This window comes from Tenebrio molitor, chromosome 1, assembly GCF_963966145.1.
Source record: "Tenebrio molitor chromosome 1, icTenMoli1.1, whole genome shotgun sequence".
NCBI lineage: Eukaryota > Metazoa > Arthropoda > Insecta > Coleoptera > Tenebrionidae > Tenebrio > Tenebrio molitor.
The window spans coordinates 47,266,116-47,290,737 of record NC_091046.1 but is presented as its reverse complement, the minus strand read 5'-3'; the positions used below and the strand labels follow the sequence as shown (position 1 = coordinate 47,290,737).

The following is a 24,622-nucleotide window of genomic DNA, read 5'->3' as shown; positions in this document are numbered from 1 at the left end:
CTTCAAAACAAGAAATGGTACGTTTTTTGACTCTGGGGCATTTAAATGACAGTGCGTTAATTAATGATGGAGCTGTTAAAATATGTAAATTATTCAAGAGCCAAAACACTAGAAAAACTTTTTCCAATTTACAAAATCTTTGCATATATTTACATCTAAATTAAACTTTTGTTGGTAAATTATTCACTTCACTTTTATTTTCAACGTTCTGTAATCTATCAAAACAATTGTATTTAGTAACAGTACTTTTTTGTTTTTTTTACTTTAACCGGTTACAAAACTGACTTGGAAAAGTGTTGCCAAAACAACACGGCTCGCGTGAAATCCCCTAAAACAACCCCAAGTTGGGGTTGAGGTTAAGATCGACTGTGGAGATTCCGAAAAACGCGCATTAAAGACGTGGGACGTAATTTTGTCGTCTTTTCAATTCCGTTGTCCGCCGTGTTTACCTTTGCAGTAAGGTTAAGTGACAATCGCGTGTGACCTTTCCACAAATAGAACGGCAACGTGTAAGTGACGGTTTTCTCATTAATCCCATTGCTGCCAACTTTGTGGATTATTTATTGTGTCGGTATCGTTATTAAGTTGGTCGCGTGGGTGCGTGTCTAATTTTTTCCGTCGATTTGATCGTGAAATCGATTTAAATAAATAATTAGTTTGTTACTGTTGGATGGGCGTTTCGAAATTCACGATGTGGAAGGCTCGGAATGACATGCACGTAAAAGTGTCAAAATATGCGCATACATATATATGCACTTGAAATTCACGACATTATGTCATTTCGACGATTAATTCCGGCCGCTAATATCCTTGCTATAAATATGTTCGCCTTCGTTTTCCTCGCTGGTTTTTTCGCAGGATAGCAGGAACGAGGTCGTGCGGAATATTCGCACTTTCCTGGAATGTTGCTGCTGGCTGGGGAGGAGAATATTTAGTTTGCGAGCTCGGAGCCGTATAAATCTTAGTTGTCGCTTTTTTCCAGAAGTCTTTTTATAAATTATACCTGGAAACACCGGGATCTCGTCGCGTTTACACAGTTTCACCCTGCTCAACTTCCGCCTGAAGACGTTAGAGGGCGCCACCCCTCCGAGTAGTTCCGTTCTTGGTGTTGGCATCTCGGCGCCGCAATTACCGGCAAATACCAGTCTGTTGAACAATGCACGTATAGAGAGAGGTCCTAATTAAGCGCCCCATTGTAGCGTGTTCCTCTGTCGGCGAGAGTGGTGCGCCGAAGTCGTCTGATGGTAATTGCTAATTGCCGGCGTGACATGTAACTAACGGTGGAGGGTCCCTCCGAGTGTGTGCACCCACACTCGGAGTCTTAGGTCGATGACCGCACACCTGCCAACTCTCTCCTCTCCCAACCACCTGCACAAACACCATCGCTTATCAGGACTCCCGTATCGGACATGTGCGGCCCTTATGATGGATGGGCACCTGCCTCCGCGCCGGGTGACTTCTTCAATATTAATAGCGTCGTTAGATGCGAGCGCAAATTGCCGTCGGGGGCGGTCGACACGGCACGTACCGACGCCCAAAGCAGGAGGACTCTTCAATCGAAACGAACACGATTTTCTTGCTCAAAGGACACGTTTTGCTTTTGTGCTTTCGGAATTTTTTTTACAAGGCGTAATTTCCGTTACGTTTCTTTCACAAAAAACGAAAATGGTGATTAAACAACAAAATGGAACTAGAAGCCCCATTATCAGAATTGTCACAAGAAGCTGGGAGTAAATAAAAGAGACGTTGCCCAGCAACGGGATCTATGTACCAAGGCTGAAATTTCTCTTGCAAGGATATGGAGGTGAACTGTTCAATCAGACTCTAATAATAATAATTTTATCATTGCTGGATCATAATACATATCCGGGTTTGTGGTGGGTCAGAAGATAATAACAATAATTTTGCAAAAATCTATGAAAAAAATTATATTCTCCGTTGTAGCTTAAGGGCTTTATCTTGCCAAAAATTTTCCTAGAAGCGGATGAAGCAAGAGGCGTCTCTTCAGGTAGCACAACCGCAAGAAATCACGACATAACAGGGGGTTCCCATCAAAACCGATACACCAACACGCAAGAACACGAGTATTTTGCCTACACTTTCTTACACAACGAAAGCAGAAGCAAATTTCTTCTTCTTCATCAGTTCATAGCTTCATTACTTGATTTCAGCATGGTCGTGTAAAAGTGGGCGTATACCAAAATAAATCCGGCCTCGATGCCGTGCCACCTTCACAATAATAGTAACAATGGTGAGTAATAATGATACACAACACGTTCTTTGCTGAGCGTGAATAACATCCTGTTGATTTCAAGATTTCCAAATCTGGCTAAAAGACAATAAAATGCCAAGAGATTTATCACGTGTTGCAAGACCTTTTAGCAATTTTGGTTGCTAACATCTAAAAGTGTAAACTACTGGAAGAAGATGCCTCTCGCCTCCAAATGTTATTTCTGTTTCTTGGTCAATTAAGAATTAAGTGAGAAGCGTTTTCTTAAGGGGTCACGACACTGAACCAAAAGGTACTTCCGATAAGAATACGTTACAAAACCTGAACTGTTATTCCAACACTTGTGGAACCAAGTTTTTACATTCACCCGGTACGAAACTACATATTTTTAGCACGGAACAATAAATCAAGTAAATTAATCCGTTATTGTATTTTTTTTTTACACCACGAGAAAAAAGCTACAACAGCGATGTAAAAACGGAATTGCAGACATTGTATTTAAATGAAAATATCTGCGAAATTTACATGAACGAATAAAAACGTACATTCTTTATATTGTTTGTAATTGTAAGTGTTTTAATTTAAATATAATACGGTCTCGACAAGCAATAAAATTTATTACGGTGAACCAGCGTTGCTAAAAATTCTTATTTTTTTCACGCTGTACGCGAGTTGTTTCATTATGTCTTTCATTTCTTTTAGTTTCTCTCTGGTGGGTGCCCCATCAAGTCCAATTTGTCTTCCGAGCAGGTGTTTCGTGTCGCTTTAATTTTTTTAATGTTTCAACAAATCGATACAGGACAGTACATATCGCGCGTTCAAAGGAAATCCTGGGCTGAGAAGGCGTTGGAAACCGTCAATTGTTGTGCTTTTTTAAAGCGTAGCATGTTGACAGTTAAACTAAAATTTAGAGGCAAAATGTTTTTCTTTTTTTTCAATGTTTTACATCAAAAATAGAATAACGTAACGATTCCTATTCTCGAAGCAAATATCTAAGGGCTGAAAACAAACATGTTCAATTATGTCCAGATTAAACACAAACAAATGTCATTCGTGTCAAACGGCTGGAAATTCAAACTTCACACTGTTCTAAACGGTTTAATTTTTCCAACGCCTACTCAGCCCAGGATTTCATTTGAACGCCCGATACAACTCCCCAGAAAATAATGAATGATTCTTTTTTGTCGTGTGGTGCGAATCACTCTGTATACGACAAGGTGTCGCATCACTGTCAGCGTACGATATCTTTATGGGTGTGAGTAAACCGCCGTTTTCGTCGTCATAGTAGTTCAGAAGTTGTAAAATGATTATCTTTTACAATATAATAAATGTCGGAGTGTCTAGACTGGAAACGCTTTCGTCATGAATCACATTAAGGTGACAATTAAGCACTCGCATGTCAATTCTTGTGGAATTGTTGCGGCGGTCACTTGTGCGTGACAATTAAAAATGCTGAAATCATGTCGGAATTAAAAACGAAATCCGCCGTTTCCATTTTTATTATTTTTTTTACCGACTGGGAATTAACGAGCGCTTCCGCTTCGGTTCTCTCACAGGCGTGTCGGAAATTTGTTTATTATAATAACTTAATGGTTATTGTGTAATACGAGTCCGTTAATTGCGACGGGACCATAAAAAAAAAAACAACATACAACGATCGCTTTCAGTAACAAGCCATAACGATAATGATCTGTCCGACAGTGGCCTAATTAAATGCTAATTAGTCGGCTATACAGGGTGAGTGAAAAAGTGTGGCCCAGATGGTAAAAAATGTACGAGTGATTCCACTAAAAGGGTGGCCGTATAACGGCGGTCGAAAAACTTTTTTATTACCTTCATCAATCTTGTTGATGGTTTATGTTTATGGCCGGTTTAAAAAAATGGAGTTAAAAAGTGAGGTTAATTAAAATCGTCGACTTTCCTACAACTTTTACCGCGTCCGAGTCTCAATTTGGCACTCGTTTTGTGTCTCACCCCGTGCATGCAACGTCAAATTGTCAGATATTTCATTTTTATTGGTGGAGACGGTTACGAAGACCACCGCCCCTTCGCCGCCCTGCGAAACGTCGCAATTGATCGCCGCCCCCCGATCGTCGCAGTGGAGCGGTCGAGTGCATCATCACGGAGTGCACGGCTGTCGGTCGCCCGAGGGGGTTATTAATTGCAGTGGGGTGGGCGGCACGGATGCAGACAGACATACACACATACACCTGCAACCCGACCGACGAGTGCTCCAGGCAGGGGGCGACTGCTTGCGCCAGACTGCAGCCAGACAGAGCCAAGGTCGTCTGGGGCCCCCACCTCGCCCCGACTCAATGTGACCCCCTCAGGGTAGTTGGCGCTGCCGCCGCTGGTGTTGTGCACCGGTACCGAGTACGCGCGGCCGGTCTTGTCCAGTGGCGTAACACCGGGATTTCCACTCCAAGGAAAACACCGACACCGCCTTGTTTACCAAAACCGAGAATTATCGGAAATTTAATATGGCAGACGACGTGACCGTGGGTGGAATTTCCCGAGCGCCAGTTCTGGACGATACGGCGGCCGCAACATTCGGAGACACATTACGACATTTTTATCAGATTATCGCAACACTTTGGACTTGTTTTGAATCATTAACAACAATGAGATCTACTAGATAATCACTTCTAAAAAGTTACTCACATTTTGGAAAGTTTTCACACCAACCTGTCTATCTCTCTCTCCGAGTACTTTCCCCCCAGAACTGCATTTTCTATCTCGATAACTGTGTCACCGATACGTCTGTGATTTTACGTACAATTTCGTAATGGATAATGTTGTGTTGTTGACTTTTCTTGTCTGGCATTTGTGGGTTTATCGCGTACACGAGCAATTCCCTACTTCACTTGCACCGCACTAGTGAGAATTAAAGCCCAAATTTGATTCCAACGCTATCAGAAAATTTAATCATGGATACAGAACGGGATCTCGCACAATATGTGTTAATTTTAATTAACTTTATTATCGCCAATCGATCATTCATATCCTGGGATCGTGATTGAAAATTTATTACAAATTTAGAAAAGTCGTTTTAGATGTGGATTGTCAAACTCAAGGTCGCTCAAAACTTATGATTGAACTGTCCGCTAGTGAGAAATCTGTCATATTATCTAACGAAAAAAATAGTAGGGAGTAGGCGCTGTTTAGCTGTGTGCTGAATAGGTACGTTTTCCACTAAATTTTTGTGTGGTGTGAACGTGATGTCAAAATTGTCAAAACTTAACAATGGTGGTAAAGGAATGATCCGCAATGATCTCAATGTATTTATCAATACTAATAATGGAAATGAATATTTGTAGTAGGAGAACTAAAAATGTCTGACTGATGCTGTGATCACGTCTGTTGGAAAGTGGGGTTATGTCAAGATACAGATCATTCGATTCAATTCTCGCTATAAATGAAGAATTAAGGAAATGGTCATCTGGCAGTAAGAAAAACGCGAAAAATACCGGGGGATTACTAAAGGTAACCAGACAAATTAATTGCATTGATTAATGGAAATATTTTTAGATAAAAACTAATCGGACAGCAAGGAACATAAAATTCATCAAAATGTTTTATAGGGGATGAAAAGGTAAAAAGCATCAAACTACTTACAAGACTGGCCAAAATGTACACAAAATAGCACAAACAGAGCTAACTTTATTGGCGATGTTCGTCTTTGCGAGTTGTTTTCCGTTGGCTTCAATAAATGTCTCGAAACAAGTCCATATTAACCGTTTGTTCTCAACTTTGACAAGACGACGGACGTGGCATTTTCTTTTTGAATTCTGACATTTCGTAACCAAACTCATTTTTATAGTTATGCGCACAGTGTACGTCGAAAAACGTTTACGCAAGTCGTTGTGTGAACGCGAGCGAGACGTTTCTGCCAAAATGGCGCTTCCGAGAGTTGCCAACTGCCGCTAGTGTTATCTAAAATTCCCTATCAATAACATAGCAACTGAAAAGTTACTAGGGACGGGTCACAATCAAAATGAATAGATATTACATTCAAGAATCACAGCACAAATAAAATTGTACGTGAATAACATGACTTACAGCTTTTGTTTTAGTTTTACTTAAATTTTCTTTAAAACTATCTTAAACAGGGGCGGCGAGATTATTTACATAACTGTGAGTAGAATTTGCACAACGCAATTTTTTTTCCAGTGCAACGAAGAGGAAAGTGCGAAGTTTCTCTCTTGGAGAGTTAGTTGTTGGAGCGAAAAATATCCGCAGTAAGTTTTATGTTTGCATAACAATCCGGTTGGAGGTATTTATTAGTTTTGAACAATTTCCGGCGGAACAGCCCCCGATGCCGATTGGCGCTTCTCCGAAGCCTCGAAGCAATCAGAGACTAAACATCTCAAGTCAATATAAATACAATATAACCCTCGCACGGTTACAATAACAAACAACCGAAATTCCTGAAATGTCTGAAGCTCATTATTAACGCCATCACAACTGGAATTAATTTAAACAAAAGCGAACATAAATCCGAATGTAAACAAGAGTGTTAAATATGAATAATTTTATTTAATCAGGTTCGAAAGCGGACAAAGCCCAGACTGGGTATATCCACTTATCACGCTTCTTTTTTTGCGCATATCTTTATCAATATCACGTCTAGCCGAAGCGTCATTCCGAGAAATGTTTAAATCACTTTGTACATATTGGGCTGTTAATTTTCTAAATTTAAGTGTTGTGTAATGGTTTATCGCGGCGATAATGAAACGCCAGATTCGAAAAAAAAAAAAGAGGAAATCGAACGATCAATTACGGGATACGACCGATAATGCTTTTGATCCGGTGGTGACGGGTGTGACGGAACACTTTTTTTCGACATTCTGCTAGACACAACATTGATAAGATAATAGTAATTTATTTGGAACGCATCCACCATTATGCTAATTAATCATATCTGGGAGGGAATCGATTGGTGCGAGGGAAAGAAGGACTAGGCCGCCGCTGCGTCTCCGGAAACCGGAAAACAACAAAACGGACCGTAACGGTGAATTTTTTTTCGGGGGCACATATTTTAATGAGGCATCGAATTCTCGCCGAACGGCCTTGAACTGAAACGATAAATCTTTCAGGAAGGCGAAGTGCTGAAGCCACCGCGGCAGCAGCGAGATAAACTTTACGTCATATTTGTGTAAATAAGTCGAAAAATGCGCTTTGATCGACGATAAATCGCTCACCGGGCGCACCGTATTGACATTGAGAGGCAGTGGTGTCGCGGCGGGTTGGGCCAGGGTTGGTAAACGAAATTCGGAATCGACCTACTATTTCTGGTGGAGTGAGTCTTGGCATGGACGTTTTTATTATGTCTAGACTCGCAATGATTACACCGTAAAAAAATAGATCCGACGAGATGAATTATAAATTAACGGAAGAGAAGAGCAGACGAAATAAATGCTACAAATTATGCCATAAATAAACAAAATAAATTTCACAGTTGCATAATTGCGGCCGAAACTGGCAAAAAATCTAACAGCAAATTGGCCGCAATTATGACTATTACAAAACGAGTAATGGTCGAGTAGAAGGTCGCTGCGATTTTGCATTAATTACTATCGAGTTGGCAGCGGCGACAACGCCAACTCGAAAAACCGACCGACACGTGAAGAGAAAAAATCAGTTAAGTAGTTACCTTCCCGTTGCCTACGACTTTTCGACCGCTCGCTCACATCCTCTCAATCCGTCACAACTCCACACAAAAAGAACAATTATCTAATACCTTTCTGTTAATAGTGAGTTTTTGTCGCATGACAGCGAGGCACTTTCGCACCGCCCGCTTGACGAAACAATCGGTCAACGAAGACGTCAACTTCGCACCGCCGCCGTTCTTCTTGTTGTTGTCGATGACCGTCATCGGCCGACACTCGTTCGAAACTGAACCACGATACGCGACCAGCGGTGTGTGTCAAGTGTGCCGCGGCGAACGTCTAGACAGTTGACTATCGCGCGCTCCCCCCTCCCAACTCTCACGAACGTCACAGCCGTCTGTGATAAGGCGGCCCTGAATGGTGCACGCCGCCGTCATCCCATATGGCCCACTTCGGTGCATTGTGGCGGCGCGCCGTGTCACCTTATCTCGGATTAAAAACGCCGACGGCCGTGCCTCAAGATGGCCGCTCGAGGGGAAACTTTCGTTTTCCTTGGGTTTTCGCGACGGCCAATTGCCGGCCGCACGGAAGGTCACCTGATAACTAGATCTTCGCACTTCCACGCTAACCTGTTAATCTAGGTAGGCGCACGAAATTTCGATTGTTTGGTAAACAAAACGCAACGCAATGTACTCGCTTTTTCCAAATCTCCGAATTTAATAATAAACAACGATGTCTATGATCGTAATTTTTTGCGGCCGCCCTGTAGACGCTTTGCAGTAAACCAGCCTTCGGCGTAATCCTCGATCCGGCCCTGCCCCGTCCTCATCCTAATATCTATGGAAATTCGAGCCGTTTGTAGCTGCGCCGCCATTGAAAAGCCAGCCTCCCTTAATATTTTTTTCCGTGGAGGGTAATCACTTTTTCAACAATTCCCCCATCCCCCGCCAATTTTAATAACAGGTATCACAATGGCGTCGCGTCGTTCGTTCTTTGCGTAATATCGGGGGCCGGTGTTTCCCCCTCGAAAGAGACGGCACGTGTCACCGTGGCAACAGTAATTATTGCGTCAAGGTTGGCAACATTAGGCGCGCAAGAAGTTCGGCAGTCGATAAGTGCGGAACGGTCAGGACGGGTCCGGAGTTTATTGGCTGTGGAGGACCGCGTCAACTCCGGAGATGGATTTACTTGGCTACGTTTAATTGCACGTGTAATGAAGCAATTTGTTCCGTACAACGTTGCACCGTTATCTAATAACCGTCTAAACACCGGCTCCGGACCATTTTAGTTAATAATAACGAGGCGGAGGAGCGATTCCGGTCGACAACCGCCCCCGAGGGAGGTGGGACGGCGAAGTTAAAGAGGAATCTTGAACGGGACAAAAAATTACAACCACGCGTGGAAAAATGGAGAGGATAGAGTGCTCGGGACTAAACCGGTGTTTTCTGTTTTTGCCAATTTTGAAATGTTCAAGTATTACGGATATTTATCGAGTATCTATGGAATTTATCTGTCCGGGGAGGATTGTCGACCCAGATAGCTATATCAAAAGCATCAGGGAGCACTCTCTCATGCAGATTTTTATTTTACAAGTGGGGATACCGAAAAGGAACCCTTTTCAAGGGATAACGTCAGGTTCAGCATCCCAAAAAAGTTACATTTCTGACAATTAAAGTAAAATACTCCAGATACACTCGTACATATTTTAAAAGCCCTGACAAAGGATTTCAGGGGTATAGAGGTACGTGTGGAAATATTAGTAACGTCATGAAAAAAAAATAGTTGCAGGTGAACTTATGCAATCATGCTGGTTCAACACGATTTAACGAAATGAATTTTGAGTTTTGAAGAAGGAAATAAAAGCAAACACAAACAGAGAACGAAAGAGATAATTTCTGGTCAATTTTATGAATTATGTGAATATACAGGGTGTTCCAAAACTAGCGCCAAAAATGGTACACAGCAATTTCCCATATCAACACTGACGCGAAATTGTAATCAAACATTTTTTTTTATGCGTCTGTATGATTTAAAGAGGTTAAAACGAGCGTTTCGAAAGCCTGATAAAAGAAAGAAAACTGATTTTTTTATGGAACATGTCAATTATGTCATATGCCTATGTTAAAATAATATCTACACATATAGAGTGTTTAGATACATGATATCTTTGTTCCAGCCTTTGCAACTCTTTATCTTCTCGAGACACAAAAAACCGGATTTTTAAAAATGATTTATTATTCAGTACAGCATATTTTTTCACGCTGTGTAAAGTTTTGGGGGCAGTTTTGAAACACCCTGTACATATTTGGTTTTGTTTTTGGAGTTTTCATAAATCTAAACATGCAATTTTGTTCTCTTTTGGGCGTATTTAATTTTAATTACTTCAAGCCCACCCATTACCCATCAAAAGCATCACTTCTTTTTTTGCCACAACATTTAAAGCAGAACAGCAAAAAATAATCAAAGGTCAGCGTTTCACTTAATCATTTATCGAGTCTTTCTCAGGGCACGGATGGTTTCACGTCAAGGAGACAGAAAAACAAAAGTACAATTTGAATCCACAATAATTGGAACTGGGTGTTGAAAAATGCACAAAAAAATCACGCAAAGAGCTTTTAGGTGGCACGAGCATCGCGCTCGCATTTTTTTCGGAAAATGACGCACCATGGACACGTTCGTGCCGTGGAAATTAGTGGAAATTCGTGATCACGAGCGCAGGATTAGGAATTAAATTTCCGCGAACAGATAAATATTTTGAGCGGCCAACTGTCGTCGCTGGAAAGCGTCAATAGAAGCAGTGGCGTCGCAATTTCGAGTCCTTCTGCCCCCCGCAAGTCGCGTGTCCCGATATCGAGTCGTATTGAGAAAAAAATCGGAAACATGCGATTCTCTCGTTGGCGTTCCTTCCTCGATCGGTTTTTTGTCAGTTTCATCAGAAAAGTTAGCATGATCATGAGCGCGCGTGAAAATTGCAAAACGTTGACCACGGAATAATCATACCGCACAGCAATGATCCATTGATAACCTTAAATCGGACAGCTGCCATATTATAAATTTCCTGTCTATAAATAGCGAAGTTGTTAATTAGAAGCGTTAGATAAAAATAATGAGTCGGTGGAATCGATGACGAATCAGATTCGGAAAGCCGGGTATGAGCCACCTTCAAGTCATTATTTCAATGGAAGTCTAGACTAGTAGACAAGGTTGTGTAATAATTTTACGACATTTGGGTGCACACTCGATATATAACTGGCGTAATAACACTCCAACAGCTGTTTACCGAACTAATGTTTACACACTTCCTACGTTACGGTAATTTAGCAAATTTTTGTCGTCTGCTCGTCCAGACGCAATTTATTCGACCGAATCCGACGATTAGATTACAACGGAGCGACATTGCTGTCACGAAATTTAATTACGAGGCCGGTGGATCCCCGTCGAGCGCGGCGGGGCCAAAACCGAAATCATCGAAAATACGTTGCACATTTTTAGGAAACAAAACCTAATCATCACGGATTTGATTCCCACCGTTTTCATTCAAATTTATTGCTCACATTTGTCGTTGGAACTAGTGTTTATTAATAATTCCGTCAAACCTCTTGAAATATATTTATCTACAAAGCGTACAACCAAAATTCGCAGGGAACACACGAATTTCAAAATTAGGTCCGCAACGTTTAAAATACTACTCAAAATTTCTGTAATAAGTGCGGATGCGATGCTTTTGCTACATAATACGACTCGGGAGTTGCTACCGTTGGCCCAGAATACGTCAAAACGTGAGTCACGCAGAGCGGTACTATCGGACCTCTGCTTTTCACTATCCGTTAGTAATTTGCTAGTGTTGTTCATATTTTAGGTATTATTATTATTATTATTATTATTATTATTATTATTCATTTAAATAGTTGCTGAGGCAAACCTATTTAGCAACTTAATGGTTGTATAATTCCGTATATTGGACAATTGTGTTTATTACTGCATTTTGTCATATTGCTTCTTAAAAGCACAGACATTAGCGCTGTTAACGACTGTGCTATCTAATTTGTTCCAGGTTTCAAATGCGCGGTTTGTTAGGAAATATTGTCGAGAAGATGTCCTAAATTTCTCTTTCTTAAGCTTGTATTGGTGTCCTCGTAGTCGGGGGTCCGTTTGCATGTCTATGAACTCCGAGGTGTCACCTGGCCATATATTGTGGGTTAATCTATATATCTGGATCATATCTGCTCTATCATATCTGACTTCTAATTCAGGCAATTGCAGAATATTTAACCTCTCTCTGTAGGGCTTATGTTTAAAGCCTGTCGGCCATCTTGTCACTGCATGTTGTACTCGGTTAAGCATATGTATATCCTTCACATGATAGGGTCTCCAAACCGATATTGCATACTCTAAGTGGGGCCTAATGTACATTTTAAATAACCTTGAGCATAATTCAGGACTTGGTTTAAAGAAAGCTCTTTTGATTGAATGAAAAACCCCAGAAGCCCCTCTAGCGGCTTTGGCGCTCTGGTTGCCCCAATTCAACTTGTTATTAACGAGAACGCCCAGATCATTTTGATTTTCAACTACAGTAATATCTCGGTTTCCAAGTTGATATATATTTTTTTTATTGTTGAAACCAAGATACATGACGGAACATTTGTCCGGATTCAAGGGTAAACACCACTGATCACTCCACTCAGTCACAAAATTCAAATCAATTTGTAGCTTGTTAATATGTCTACATTCATTGGATGAACTAAAGATTTTTACGTCATCTGCGTAAGCTGCAAAAGGACATTGTAATCTGGCAAGCAAGTCAGATGTGTAGAGAGTGAACAATAGCGGACCAAGCACCGAGCCCTGCGGCACGCCACTTATAACGAGTTTCTTGTCTGAGAGCACAGAACCCACTTTAACAGCAAACGTTCTAGAGGACAGAAATGCCGCAATCCAGTTTAAGACATGTCCATTGATGCCACATCTTTCGAGTTTATGTAGGAGTAAAGAGTGTGGCACTCTGTCAAATGCTTTGCTAAAGTCTAAGTAGACAATGTCAACGGTTTTTCCTGTGTCTAGCAGTTTGGTCCACTGGTTACACGAGGTAAGCAAGTTTGTTATGGCAGAACGGCCAGGAATAAACCAGGAATAAACCAGGAATATTAAATCATCTAAAAAAATCTCTACTTAGAACCCGAGGTATTGTTTGAGCTTGGAATCCCATTTTATTCCCAATCTACATTACTTGCAGTACAGGGTGAGCGAAACTCGCTCTTTCAGCTCTATTAAAAGAAAAAGAAAGTCGATAGAAAAAATCTGAAAAGAGGTTCTTAAATGGGATTGAGTAAGGTCCATTTTGAACCAAATTTGCATATTTTTCCATATTTGGAAACTGAAGTAATGACGTCATCGAATTTTTGTTTCCCAGAAACATACCTATACTTTGGCATATTTAAAAAGAGCTCATTTTTCTGAACAATTTTTGTAAAGAAAAAAATTTGCTATAGTCTATTTTTTAATCAAAGAACCACGACCTGTTGATTTAGGTTTGTAAATATAAAATTTTACTAAATTTAGGGAATTTAATGATATCTATTGGCTATACCAGCCAACGTCTGTCATTTTTAATGTCCTTGAAAGTACGCAAACGCTAAAATTTAAACGTCTTATTAAAAATGTCTCGCAAAGTAAGACATTTATTAAACTCTCAAATTAGTTGTTATTAACTTTATTAACATGCTGCGCTACTAATATCTCTAATAACCTCAATTTTTATATGATGAGATTTTTCACCCTACGTCAAAAGTGTACAATGTTGTCAGCTCAATTTTGGGTGTAAATTGCGGTGTTGTGGTTCTTTGATTAAAAAATATAGACTATATCTTGTGACGATTGCGAATTTTTGATATTTACAAATTTGCTTTTTTTAACGGAGAAAGATAGTAAATTTTTTTTCTTTACAAAATTTGTTCAGAAATTTGTTTAAATATGCCAAAATATAGAGGAAAAAAAATTCGATGAATAGAGCTGAAACATCGAGTTTCGCTCACCCTGTACATATATGTACATATTTAGATAAATTCGCGTTTTAAAAAAGGCTCCTTTACACTAGTCATGCCCAAGTTATCTGTTCTTTCTCGGTATTACAAGTTCTTAGACTTCAATGTGACAAGTGTTCTGTTGTCCTATTGTTCTGTTCAACGGAATTCAAAAACCTATTCAACATAAACTTAAACTAAACACTGCAGATCACCAATCTCTGATACTGGAAAAGATTTAGGACCATCTCTTGACCTCAGTTTACGATTTCAAAAACATGCAGGAACTTAACCTTAACTTAAGATTAATCAAGAAATGTTTTTTTGTTCTTGAATTTTTGCACTCGCTCCCATCATCTATCTCAAAGCGAAGCAATGTCAATCATTATTGCATCATTCCGCATTATTGCATTGTTTATGTTCCATCACTGAGCAAGATCGGTCAAAATCGGTTTAAAAAAAAATATATTTCTCTGTAGATCTGTTTTTAGGACGAAAAAACCTAACAGATTTTTTGCAGGAATAGAAAAAAATTCCAGTACACCAGAATTCCAATATTGAAATATCATTAGGTTTTTTTTTGTGCATCATTATCTCTGTCTCCTCTTAACCTTCGATCGACGTAAGATCTGACACATAAATCCAACATTGCCGACTTACTTGCTCTTAAAAATTTAAGTACACTCCACGTTCTATAAATAAATACAATTTTCTACTTTGCGTCTGTATGAAAGCTGTTACAAAACACATTTTGCGTGCTGTAATAGAAATTCGCGTTTTGAAAGAAACTAGTGCAATTTACTTTTTCAAGGTTGGCATTCCTGACGAAAATGAAATGTCAAAATAAACGCCAAAACAAAACAAATTTTAATTCAAGTTGTTTTCGTGGAATATACAATTGTTGTAAACATTAATCGTTACATTAGACGTCGACTAATCCTAATCTAGTTGAAGAGTCGATTGTGAATGCACCACGGATTACACATCACAGATCAGCTATTAAAATCTAACCTCACTTTCTGCGTTGTTTGTGTTTTTACTCTGCAGACTGACGAGTGGTGCGTTCACAATCGACTCTTCAACGCCTACTTTGAGGATAAATTTAAATGAACACCCTATATTTCGGGCCGGGTATACAAAATTGTCTTCGCTCATTTTTAATTATTGAATTGAAATTTGAATCTTCCAAACCATATTACATTTGTTGCCAATCACGACCAAATTCTCCACATTTGGAAATTGTTAATTGTCACTTAAAAATGGCTTAAAAGGTACAAAGTAGAAAAAATAGTCTATGTTATCTCGTTTCTAATGCATTTTGTATCACTTACTCCTTCAAGCTCGTCGTGCCTTAAACCCGTGCGTCCTACAAAATGCTTCTAATAAGACTCGTATGTGCCTTATAACAATTATAAGCTTTCAGAAAAATAAACATAATAACAGATAGACAACACACTGCGAGCTATTAGTGAAGAACTGGATAAAATTGCAAATTTAGTGTATTTTGGGAAGATACTTGCGATTAGGTCCCAGCGTGCGGTGCCCGGATCACAACCGTCCATTCCCCGTCTAGAATATTCATTCTGCTTTTTCATTGTGAATTTTTAATGAGGCGAGGTGACCTACAAACCCATCCATCGAGCGGCGAACAGCCAACGCAAGGACGATTCCATGGGGGACGTTAGCAATTCAAATGACACTACAAGAAAATCCAATTTTCGCCGGTTCCACGCGCGTGCACCGGCGTCGATTATAACGCTTAAAGCCTCATTAACACCGTGCACAGTTTCTAAGTAAGCGCTTAGGAGGGCTCGAGTAGATTGATAATGGCGTAGTTGGCTGGTTTTCGATTCATGGAGGTTGTTAACACGCTACAAATTGGCTTAACGGCCCCAAAGAAGCTGCACGAAGTTTTTTGAGAAAAACGTGAAAAATCGCGACGTGACCATCAACGGCCCATCATTACCATCATCCTAGCGAATTAAGTGTACTTTAACGTAATAACCTGTCCATCACGGAATTATAGACGACGCGAGCGCCGCCTACACGTTTTTACATCCGAAACGAGCGTGTGTACAGATCTGACGCGGCCTTAACGCAAACATTAATGCGATTAATCTTGGCGCCGATTCATTAGTTATAAATTATAATACTTGTTCGCATCCGTCGATATTCGAAAGTGGAACAGATGCTGTCGACAGTACTGCCAACTGTACGAGCTCTAAGTTTCTAAATTCGGACGTTCAATCCCTCATTAGCGGAGCATTTCGGTTCGTTAAACGTTATTATTGCTCAAAATGGTGAAAACGGCTCGAAATGCGAACTTGCCTTAATTAATCTTATTTAAAATAATTCAATTAATTAAGTGCGTGTGCACGCCTTATTTTGTGCTCAGACAATTACCAAGAGGCCATTATTCACCAGTTTCGGTTTCGACGCCAAATCAAAATGTTGTTTTTATGTTGGCAACGACGAAACCTTTACAAGTTGGTACGAGAACGTGAACGTGCGTGCTACCAACTGTTTGCGCCAAGTTTCTAAACGTTCCGGTTCAAACATTTTCTTATCACGATTTTTTTCTTTACTAATCCGCCTCAAAATTGACTTTGTTTTGACACTTTGCGAAAAAAACTCTCAAGATAATCATCTGATATTTATTTTCGACCATCTACGGTGTTGGAAACAGCAGGTCAAAAGTCTCATCCAGTCGCTTCGCTATTTCAGTAGCTGAAGATGCTTCACAATAAACAACGATATTGCTCCAGTGTTTACTTTTTATTATCTTTGGATTAACTTGGAATTATGACTATAGTGTCATATTGAAGTTTGTTGTTCAAGTCGGATCAATCAAATTGGAAAACATGTTTTGTTTATCATTTAAAACACGACAGAGCTTGTTTTTTCGAAGGAACAATATTTGTTGACAGATAGGATGCAGGTGCACCTAGCCAAGTGCATCATTAAAAACGCATTCGATTGCTCCTTATCCGGGTAAAAATGTGCGAAGCATATTAATTGCGACGCTCAGTGTTGGGGTAAAAACAATAATCACCCGGAAAAAAAACGAAAAAACTTTTTTCAAGTGAGTAATTTCTCCGGCGTTACATGTCGTATTTAATTTGCAGTTGGCAACACCTTCATTTACAAATTATAACTGCAGGCCTGTACAGTCCAACGGAATGACAGTTGATGGGTTCTGCAGACAAACTGTGTAGTAACTGCAAGGTGGCAATTATCCTCATCATCATCAACCATCCAGCCCGCCGGCCTGACCCTCTTCATTTGGTAACATTAGGTATTTGGACGCCAACAGTTGGTATCGTTGCCAAGGTTCGGCGCAATAAAATGGTCTTTTCGATTTAACGCCAGGACCAAGGCCGATTTGGGACTATCTAACGAGCTCGGAGCGTTCGTTGATAAGGCGATGCCCCGGAGGCATAAAACTAAAACCCATAATTCGATTTGTTGCCGGTCCTAAATGCGAAGCCAGATAAAAGAAATCGAACAATTCGTGTTTCAAAGTAAATGGGGCTGAGCTCCCGGACGATAAAAAATGTATATAAATCGTTCCAGAGACCTTGGTCTCGGTACCGAGCTCGTTCTGATTTTAAATCGATTTAACGAGTTCCCACTTAGACGAAATAAAATCCTAAATCCGTCTGGTTATTTATAAATCCAGACGGCACTTTCTAAAAATCGATTTTTCCGAGGAAAGCTGGCGCAATTTTCTAGATTGGAAAGCTGGTTTAGTGCCACGTGCAACAAGTTATGATCGAATTGCCACGTGCATTTGCTGCAAATTAACGAACACGTATCGGTACGGTGGTATTTTCAAAATTGAAACACAGCGAAACTAAGTAAAATGGATGAAGCACGACGCGTGTTTCTGTCAAAATTGACAGTTGTATGGCACACCTTCAAAATGCAATTTTTGTGCACCTGTTCATTATCGGCAAAGGGAAAACGCAAGAAGGAAGACATCTCGTCAGGTAATACAAACACTTTTGTCAACTTGCACAACAACTTTCAACAACGGGCGCTTAAAAGTGAATCGCTGTTAGAATGCTATAAAGAAAGCACAATAGCTTGCAGTACTTCAAGCTACGGCAACAGTGTTCCGTATCAAAGGTAGAGACTGTTCGCAAAATCTTTCCACTGACGTCTTCAATTAATTTAGTTAGGTGTTGAAATGAAATCTGGGCTGGGAAGGCGTTGGAAACCGTTAAAGCGTAAATTGACAGTTGTAATTAAAAAATGTTGACAGCTAACCTAGAATTTATAAACACAAAAATCTTTCTGTTTTTTTTTCTCTCTTTGCAATGTTTTACATTAAAAACAGAAGAACTAACGATTCCCTGTTCTCGAAGCAAACATGTTCAATCATGTACCGATTAAAATAAACAAATGTTATTGGTGTCAAACGGCGGGAAATTCAAACTTTACACTGTTCCCAATGGTTTACATTTGAGATACAATACATTGCGCGTTCAAATGAAATCCTGAGCTGGGAAGGCGTTGGAAGCCGTCAATCGTTGTGCTTTTTTAAAGCGTAGATTAATTGGAGCATGTTGACAGCTAACCTAAAATTTAGAGCCAAAAAAATCTTTCTTTTTTCTTTCTTTGCATGTTTTACATTAAAAATAGAAAAAAAAATATCTAAAGACACCCTGTGCTGAAAACAAACATATTCATTTATGTCCCGATTAAACATAAACAAATGTCATTGGTGTGAAACGGCGGGAAATTCAAACTTTACACTGTTCTAAACGGTTGAATTTTTCCAACGCACACTCAGCCCAGGATTTCATTTGAACGCGCGATACAAGATGTTGACAGTTGTAACGAAACTATAAGCATGTCAGATATTTTGCATGATTATTTCTCGAATAACGAAAATATTTATTTTGGGGTTCATTTTGAATCGGTGGCAGTTGAAATTCAACAACTTTTTCTAGGTGGTGCAATTTCAATCGCAGACAGTGTGTTGTGTCGTTAGAATGAGCAGACACAGATAATAACATGTCTAAAGAAAAGTAAGAATTTAGAATTACAAATTCATAGTAGTTATGAGTCCATATATCACTCAGTCACCTTCGTCTACATCTGCATTAATTGTCGAGCCATTATATGATTTATGGGCCTCGGTGATACGTCTAGTCCAGTGCTTTTAAATCGTAATTGCACTTTTTATCTGTGCGACATGATCTCGTCAGTTCTCTACAATGTAGCCACCTTCGGATTCTTTTGAAAAGATTTTCTTGGAATGTGAAATAAATAAGATCGGATTTCCGCAAGGTCGTCTCTAGCATTTTTCTATATTTGTTCGGAACTGCGCTTCGTTGAAACGATCAAGTCGTAATCCCTGTAAAAAAATGGCATCGAGAGCACCGAGGCGCTAATATTTTCGTTAAGAGCGCCGCCGTCGTCGAAGAAGAGAAGCGCCGGAAAGGAGGAGAGGAATTCCCGGCGAGCGCGCTGCCAGAGGGGGCGTTTATTCGCGAGAGAATGATTCATCCGGCGTTCCTCTCCTGCAGGAGAGCATCATTGACCGACGTCGTAACTTTCACTCTCTCTCCGTCGCGACGCCGCGCCCCGACTTCCACCCACCCGCGCCGCCGTCCTCCGCACGCAACCAGCTCAAGTCCGGACGTAAATTTAGGTTAGGCAAACTTCGACGGTCCACTTCGGGAATAATGGATGATGCGGTTCCAGACGCACCGTGTCAAGGTGACTTTGGAGACGCACACGTAGACACCGTCTCTGTTGCAAAATCGATGGGACACTGTTCTATCATCCTAACCCAGTCTGGGTCGCCGGATCGATCCCATCTCCTCCTGGGTCGGACAGAGACGGAACTAGCGAGCTCGCTATTTCCGCAATTGGACCCCACGCAGCCCCATTGTCTTGCACCATCTGAATGTCGCTGTTCAGCAATTAAAAGCGCCGGACGACTTGCAAGGTGTCACGTAGGTGACGCCTTGCACCGGTAATGGCCGCTCGGGTGACACCGCCATTGTTGCGACGAGCCTAAAGCCACGCGCTCACCGGATCGCATCGTACGCATCACCACCCGACTCCGGGAGCTTAAAGCTCCGACATAAATTGGGACGGAAATTTGCTTATGCGTTGTAAATCACCGTACACAAGGATACAGGATGTTTTTCTTACTTAATGCGCCAAATTTAATTCCCTTTGTCCTGTTAATCAGTTTTGCATGATCCGTTTCCGGTTGCAGTTTTGTCACGAAACATTGGACCGTCGGTATTACCCGTGCATCATCTTCCTCTATGCATGCATAAAAAATGCACTTTTTTTCTTACAAGCACCACGACCCTGTACTTAATCACTTCTTTCGCTTGACGAACTCTTACACGGGTTTGGCGAGAAATCGTCGTCGCCGTCGTCGTCAGATGGAACACTTCCGAAGGTAACTAACTACACAACAATAGAAATTTTCTTGCACAAGTTGAATGGTTTGCGTGTGGCGTGTAATTAGGCGAAAAAAAACGTTTGCGATGATATCATCATCATAGTTCCGTCTGCGACCTTGGGTTATTGCGGTTTTAAATTATGTGCACGGTTCTTGTTGCTATCAAGTTGCATTCGAGCTGCGCCCACGCTCTCTAATTAAACCCAATCGGTATGTATGACATAATCGACGTGTTTTTCCTCAAACAAACTTCGAAGGCTCTGTGCCAGCAACTTCCGCACGAATTCCTCGTTCCAACTTCTTCTAGGATCTTCCCAAAAACTGTTGTCAGTACCAAAATGCATGTGTCACTCTTGACATTGATTTTTCTGGACCAATCCGGAGGCGTCTGATCGATCACGTGTGCATAATTCCAAACGCAGTCCGCAAACCTCGCTCAAACCCTTCTTTTTTTTTGTTGCTGTGATAGTTCTTATCTCTGGGGAGGAAGGCGTCGCGGGCCCAGTTTTTCCGACATTTTTTCCCAGCCGTCGTCGACGTCATCGCGTCAATTCGATTGATGGGGGTCGTCTGAGTCGAATTTATGGGGAGAGAGAGGGTGCGAGAGAGAACAAAGGGTGTGTACGGTGCGGCAACAGCGGACGAACGGTGGCGCGTCGTTAGCGGAGGGGTACGACAGACGCCGACATCAGACACCCCCGACTAGACGGGACGTGGCCTCGTGGCCTCGAGCACCCAGACAAAAGGGGTTTCCGCACGCACTTGGCTGCGCCCGCGATATATATACACGGCGTGGCGGGGAAAAGGATTAGATGGGGGACGCGGCGGATGTGTTCCGAAAAAATACGTAAACACGGGGTGCATCTGGGTGCACGAGGGTGGCTCAGCACAAAACAATTGTTCCTTTCTGCTATTTACTACATTACAAAAAATATCTCCCTTCGATTTTACGGTTCTCCCTTCCTTGTGGTCTACACCACACTCAGACTGACACGCTGTATTTTTTGGAACAACCCTTACAACGATAACTAATCAAAGAAATGATAACAGGTTGCAAAAACAATCTCCGTATGTATTTTGTGTAGTTTGCTGGTTCGAGGGTGATGATTTAAACAATGTAAATTCACAATCCGGCTCGAAGGACCATATTTACTACATATACTGTTTGCAAAGCTGTTTTTTTTTTATACTTCGTACCGAGTTGGTGTTTATAGGTTGGTATTAATTAAACTGAGGCATTATTTTTGCAATGTTATTGTACAAACAGTGTTGGCCAAGTTCCAAAAAGACCCCACAATAAATAACCTCGCCCGTTTTGTAGATTGCGATACTGAGACGCACACATCCATGCTAAACCGAGGTATGCTGCTGTGCACAACAAAACATTGTGGGAAACTGAAAGTTTGTGACCAAATTAAATGCATGAATCATGTTGATAAATTATTCACGACAGTGTACACCATTCGCACCTTTCCTTTGCCCCTGAAGAATTCCACTTGTTAACGAAAACCTTCCACGAACTCATAATTAATGCCAAAAATGCAACGTTCTGTTTGTTTTGGGTTCGTGTTGACTCAATCCCATTAGGGACGACGTCGTGTCAAACTAAATTAAAATCCTTCTGTTGCTTTACACAACAAATAGTCACCGCCGCTGTTATCACCCAATGACGGTTTTTCGGAGGGGTCGTCTAGACTTCGATTGGAGAGTCTGGATTATGAACCGCGATCGGAATCAGATTTTAACAGAGTTGGCCCAACGAAGGTTGCTTCATGACCCACCATCAAGAACATATCCGCTGATGTACTTAGTTTGTTCAGGGAATCGGATCATTTCACGATGGCCGTTATCTTAAGGACCAGTTTATCAGTGTTGCGTTCAATTAGGATCCGCTTTCGGCTCATTACGCCGCTTCCGAGCCGCTGCCTAAACGCTCTCGTAACACAAAGTCCGGAGGATATTTTCTGAAGTATGTGCTCTGAAATTTTCATAACACTCCTTTCCGTCCGCAGCCCTTTTATCATAACGAATGCGACGACGTACTGCTTCGTCAAACACGCTTTCAGAGGAAACGGTTAGACAGACACTCTCAATTTGTCAAAGCGACGTAAAGCTTTGAATTTATAAATTGGATTGGGGGCGTTCCGCAAATTCACCGATGGTCGTTGCGGTTTTGTGAAAAAATCGCCCGTACTTGTACGAAACATTTATTCGAAAACTGTTTAATCGCACCCAATTTTAAAATCTCATTTCGCTTTGTGGCTGATAAATTTTTTTAATCGATGCGCTATGGGTCATGTCGAAACGAGTCTTTTGATGTTTACGGGATTGGAAATAAATTGCGTTTTGAAAAAAGCGATTTTGCTGATTGCCACAGATTTAAAAATAATAGTCGAAGCAAATTTTCCAAATGCCAATGCAGATAACTGTATTAATTATGATTGCATAGGTATTACTATTTCTGAAGCAACAGTGGCGTTTTTGAGACAAGAAAAAAAGGAAGGGATATATCTATCTTTCATTTCCCTCTGAAGGGACTGCTGAGGCTTTCCAGAGCGTTTTCAGCCACACTGACTGGAATATTCGGGATGGGTGCGGAGGGAAGGTGGTAGATACTGAGAGGTTGATACTGACCCAGCATTCGCCTTATCTGTGATATGAGACATACCACGATGTGATGATGTGGGCAAACCCCTGAAAAAAAACCCACACCTGGTCAGGCGACACCGGGGTTAGAACCCGGGACCTTCCGAATCGAAAGTGGCGCACTAAGCGTTTGGCCACAGTACTCGGTCGGGAGAAGGAGTTAGGTGAAGCGTGTTTATTCTAGTTCTGGATCCCTTCCCCGCCCTCCCGGAAAACTATTACCTGCGATTCCGGTACGTCGAATAGCGAATTAGCCGTCTCGAATAGTTGGCGGAACCTGAGCCTGAAAGCTGTAAAGTTTCATGAAATAACGTTCCGCGGGCTGGTGCGCCGGCATAAATCAACTTAATTCGTCCTTCATGTGCATGCGATCAATTTTAACGAGTAATAATACGTCGAGAGGACGACCGCCTCCGGGGGACCGGAGCCTCCGGACCCCGCTTGCGGTGCAGTTGCAGCGCACATGTCGCCCTAATTAGCAATTACGGCCGTCGTGCAATCAATCGCAACGTCGAAACCGCTTTCCATTCGATAGGATGCTAATTACCGTGTCTGTGCAGGAGTGTACACGCGGGATTAAATGCAGACACGCAACCGACGCGGATAACGACGACACTAAATCATCATCGGAGAGGTTGTGTGCCGTTCACCGACCCGGAACTAAGGCTCCGGGACTAATTGGGAGCGATCCGGACGATTTTCCCGTGTTTGATCGGCTTATCGAGCAAGCGCCAGATGAAACTTGCATCGGAAGTGGACACCGAGTGTGGGAGGCGGCGGAATGTCTTCCGCGGCGAGGATGGCGGTTTAATGGTGCCGGCTACGGTGGTGGCAGAAGGGACACAACTCCTAAACGAGCGGCCATCTTGAAATGACATTCTTCACAGAAGGAGGATCCCAACAAAACAGTTGCGAAATCTAGCTATTCTACGCAAGATTATTATTTCCTTTCTTTTTTTTTCATTCCGAAAAAAGTTGTTACTGTTTTACAACTGTGCATGTTTCTTTACAATCGTGAAGTTTTTTCGATTCTTTAAGCTGCTCTCACGAAAATAAATGTTTAACGGTGAATTTGACTTGACGTTGATATCATTAATAAAAAAGGTAAATGACAGGAGGCGAATAACTGCTCCCTGTGGTGCTCCAAAACAATATAACATCTAAACCACGAACTAAATAATGCGCCTTCAAATGAAATCCTGGGCTGGGAAGGCGTTGGAAACCGTCAATTGTTGTGCTTTTTTAAAGCGTAGATTCATTGGAGCATGTTGACAGATAACCTAAAATTTAGAGCCAAAAAATCTTTCTTTTTTTCTTCCTTTGTAATGTTTTACATTGAAAATGGAATAACTTAACGATTCCTATTCTCGAAGAAAATATTTAAGGGCACCTTTTGGTGAAAACAAAAATGTCCCGATGAAATATAAACAAATGTCATTCGTGTCAAACGGCGGGAAATTCAAATTTTACACTGTTCTAAACGGTTTAATTTTCCCAACTTTCTTTAACTAGAACAAGGTGCGTAAAGTCAAAAAAGAGATGTGGCGGCGAGTTCTTTACGTAAAGATGCAGACGATTTCACCAAAAAAAAATGCGCGAACTTTGTATAATTTTATTCAGATACTTCTACTTTTGGATTGCTCTTGTTTTGCTCCCACGTAAATTAGCACATAGATTAATGGACGAC

At 41.2% G+C, this 24,622-nt stretch overlaps 1 protein-coding gene across 2 annotated transcripts in view; it reads right to left on the bottom strand.

Moving 5' to 3' along the window:
• The window catches only part of LOC138140230 (uncharacterized), a 96,290-nt gene that overhangs the window by 4,399 nt on the left and 67,269 nt on the right, over window positions 1–24,622 (bottom strand). The gene's annotated exons all lie outside the window — the stretch shown is intronic.